The 4,369-nt window shown below is 41.1% G+C and overlaps 1 pseudogene; it reads left to right on the forward strand.

The window, feature by feature from the left end:
• Nucleotides 1–3,178: 3,178 nt before the first annotated feature.
• LOC113255886 (heterogeneous nuclear ribonucleoprotein A1-like) lies at nt 3,179–4,140 on the forward strand (annotated as a pseudogene).
• The last annotated feature ends 229 nt before the right edge of the window (nt 4,141–4,369 follow it).

The raw sequence follows: 4,369 nt of genomic DNA on the forward strand, positions 1-4,369 counted from the left end.
TATTCTCAAACAAAATCTCCCAAGCTGTATTATATAAATCCTCAACTAAATTTCCCTTTTGCATAGAGAGTTAAATGATCATAAAGATGACCAAAGAAGACTTACCTATTTTTGCCTAAGGAGATGAGTTTAGGGGCTATATAATCTTTCATTATCAAAGATGTAACATTTCTATCTTCCTGCTATATATAAGGCCATTTGCCACCCAGGCAGGAAGGAGCCAACATCAACAGACACTTGCAATAGAACCCTATGAGTTATTTAGACCAAAACAGTGAGGACCTTCTGTTCTGACCACCAGATGTTGTAGCCATCTCTCTCAATGTCCTGTTGGTGACCTTGACTAGTTAGCATTCTGTGCTTGGCATAGCTACTATGATTGTCTCTCATTCTCCCTTCCAGTCCATGAAAACAGAATTGAGTTTCCTCTCCACTGCCTCAACCCCCACCTTGCCAACCTTAGGGAGGCAAGAATAGAACCTAAGAACTGATCAATAAATGTGGCAGGGGTGGCAGTGACACTATTGTGGAATTCTTGGTTCCTAACCTCCTGCCTTAAGAATAAGTTAATTACAGAAACACTGACACATCTTGGAAAGAAAGCAATTTCAACTATAATATATCCTTATAGCATTGGCCAAAGACACGGTGAAAGTAATGCTACAAAAAAGAACTAAAGTAAAAGAGCAAATGCTAATCCCTGAGATATGGTTTTCATTTTCCAACCCAGCAAAATTCAGGTGCAGCTTTGGTTTATTGTGATTCGAATCCCTTCAAAAAGGAAACAGAAGTCTACAAAAAAATATCTTCCAATGTTTATCTTTTCCTTAGGAACCAGACACTGGCTATTTACATTTTAAACAGTTTTCAATATTCTTTTCACCTTTTTAATTTAAACTGACACTTTTTGAGGGTTAGTGAATCTGGATACAAAATAGAATTAACAAATGTAAATGTTTGCTTTTTTTCAGGTGGCAGAGAAAAAAAAGATAGCTGTTTTGCTGAAAAGTATTATCCCAGAGCACCCCCTGATGGCAAAATGCACTAACATAAGTGCTTCTATGGGAAAAGTAAAAAGTGTTTCAAATCTTCAACATAAGGAGGTAAATATTGCTTTTCCACTCTTAAGATCTTTTCTTCATTTTTTTTACTTTTACCTTTTTTTTTTTTTTAATGTAAGCTCTACGCCCATCGTGGGGCTTGACCTCACAACCCCGAGCTCAAGTCCCATGCTCCACCAACTGAGCCAGCAGGTCCCCTTTTCTCTATTTTTGGTGAGAAATTAGAAATCATCTTGCCACTCAAAAAAAAAATAGTCTCAGTTCACTTTATAGGTAGATTTATTTACTACTTTAAAAATAATTTCTTTCGGGGCGCCTGGGTGGTTCAGTCAGTTAAGCCTCTGCCTTCACTCAGATCATGATCCTGGGCTTGAGCCCCACATCAGGCTCCCTGGCAGGGAGACTGCCCCTCCCCCTGCTCGTGCTTTCTCTCTCTCTCTCTCTCCCTCTCTCTCAAATAAATAAAAATCTTTATTAAAAAAATAATTTTTTTCATGCTAGAAAAACATGGAATCCTATACTTTAGATTCAGCCAATCATGGCAAACCTTAACTAACCCAGTTTTTATACTCCTGTTGAACTTAATTCTCAGATGGCTTTCTTCTACCACCAGCTGAACTTGAAGTATTTTGTCAAGTGCCATCCTTCATTAAACTATGCATACCCACTAACCTCTGAATTCCTCTTGGATTGCAGCTTTATAGCCCATACATGTTATAAGTGCCATATGAGCTGTTATTTACTAAAAAGAAGCATTAAATCTTATTGTTAAGATCATGAATGGCCACAGATGTAAACATGGTTCTTTGGAAGGGCTTTGCCGCAGCTAGAAAGATAAGAAATGAGTTGATAATTCTGCAGGCAGGCAAATGGTTATAATAATTTAGCACAACCAGAAATTCACCCATAGGGTGCCTGGGTGGCTTGGTCAGTTTGGTGTCTGCCTCCTTCAGCTAGGGTCATCATCTCAGGGTCCTGGGATTGAGCCCCACATTGAGCTCCCTGATCAGCGGGGAGCCTGCTTCTCCCTCTCCCTGTGCCTGCTGCTTCCCTTGCTTGTGTTCTCTCTCTTTCTCTGTCAAATAAGTAAATAAAATCTTTGAAAAAAAAATTCACACATAACTTGTTTTTTCTAATCATTATTTAGATTTTTCAAATTTTCTGTGTATTATCTATCTCTGTATTCTTGACCTAAACTTTAGAAAAAGGCATTCAAATTTAAACTTATGATAGAATTTGGTTTAACAGAATCTTTAAATGCTAATCAAGAGTATTAGATACTGAGATTCCCTATTCCTTTGAGAAAACATTCTCATTATTAATCTATAATCACTTTATCCTGAGGGCATGATATAAATCCCATCATAACAGTGTCCCACAAAGGTCAGGCCTAACTAAGGAAGCCTGAGTCCTACAGAGTTAGATGAGACCTAGGCATTAAATATGGGAAAAGCCAGGGGGTAGTGACTTGAGAAACAGGCTTACAGGTACAAGACTAAGTACCAGGTTAAAAGGGGCAAGGGCAGGAAGGATTATTATTAGACAAAAGGCCCAAACCAAATATCCAAATCAGTTATTTCCTAGTGTAAGAGCGAAACAGCTGCTGCCATGGTTTGGGTCTTCGTGGATAGAGTTGGGGCAGGGTATCCTCCCTGACACATCCAAGAGGGGGTGCTTACTAAAAAAAAAAAAAAAAAAAAAAAAAAGTGGGTACTTGCTGAGAGGTAAGTCCAAATAAATGTTCTTGAAGAGTTCTGAGTAGCAAGCCAGGTAACCAAGATCAGCGCAGGTCCAGTGGGCAGTAAGCATGAACTAGGGCCAGTAAAGGAGCCAGGTTAGGCCCTGGACAATGACTGTACATGGAACTTGCCCCTTTTTTGGTTGTTGAGTAGGGCTAGATAAAAGGTACAGGGTGAGAGTGGGAGAGACAGAAACAGAGAGACAGCGACCAAGAGACTGAGAGACTGTTTAGCCCCAAGTTAGAACTTGTAAAATGTTCACTTCCTTTTCTTCCTCCCAACGAAAAACTCCCAGGACTCAAAACAGAACATAAAGCTTTCTGTCCATGGTCACCGGTGAGTAAGCCCATCATTAAAGTCTCATCTCCTACCGTGGTCATGTCTAAGTCAGAGTCTCCCAAAGAGTCTGAACAGCTGGGGAATTTCTTCATTGGAGGTTCGAGCTTTAAAACAACCAGTGAGAGTCTGAGGAGCCATTCTGAACAATGGGGAATGCTCTCATACTATGTGGTAATGAGAAATCCAGACACCAAGCGCTCCAGAGGCTTTGGGTTTGTCACGTATGTCACTGTAGGGGAGGTGGATGCAGCCATGAATGCGAAGCCGCACAAGGTGGATGAACGAGTTACAGAACCAAAGAGGGCTGTCTCAAGAAAAGATTCTCAAAGACATGGTGCCCACTTGGCTGTGAAAAAGATTTTTGTCAGTGGCATTAAAGAAGACACTGAAGAACATCATCTAAGAGATTATTTTGAAAAGCAGGGGAAAACCGAAGTGACTGACATCATGACTTACCGAGGCGTGGCAACAAGAAAGGCTTTGCTTTTGTAACCTTTGATGACCATGACTCTGCAGATGAGATTGTCATTCAGAAATACAACACTGTTGATGGCCACAATTTTGAAGTAAGGAGAGTCCTATCTAAGCAAGGGATGGCTAGTGCTTTATCCAGCCAAAGAGGTCGAAGTCGTTCTGGAAACTTTGGTGGTGGCCGTGGAGGTGGTTTTGGTGGGAATGACAGCTTTGGTCATGGAGGAAACTTCAGTGGGGGAGGGGGCTTTAGTGGCAGTTGAGGTGGTGGTGGTTATGGTGGCAGTGGGGATGGGTATAACGGATCTGGTAATGATGGAAGCAACTCTGGAGGTGGCGGATGCTATAATGATTTTGGAAATTACAATAATCAATCTTCAAATTTTGGACCCATGAAAGGAGAAAATTTTGGAGGCTGAACCTCTGGCCCCTATGGTAGTGGAGGCCAATACTTTGCTAAACCATGAAGCCAAGGTGGCTACGGTGGTTCCAGCAGCAGTAGTAGCTATGGCAGTGTCGGAAGGTTTTAATTACTGCCAGGAAACAAAGCTTAGCAGGAGGAGAGCCAGAGAAGTGACAGGAAAGCTACAGGCTACAGCAGATTTGTGAACTCAGCCGAGCACAGTGGTGGCAGGGCCTAGCTGCTACAAAGAAGACATGTTTTAGACAATACTCATGTGTATGGTCAAAAAACTTGAGGACTATTTGTGATTAATTATATAACAGGTTATTTTAGTTTCTGTTCCATGGTAGGTGTAA

Source organism: Ursus arctos, unplaced genomic scaffold (genome assembly GCF_023065955.2).
Source record: "Ursus arctos isolate Adak ecotype North America unplaced genomic scaffold, UrsArc2.0 scaffold_21, whole genome shotgun sequence".
In the NCBI taxonomy this organism is placed as follows: Eukaryota; Metazoa; Chordata; class Mammalia; order Carnivora; family Ursidae; genus Ursus; species Ursus arctos.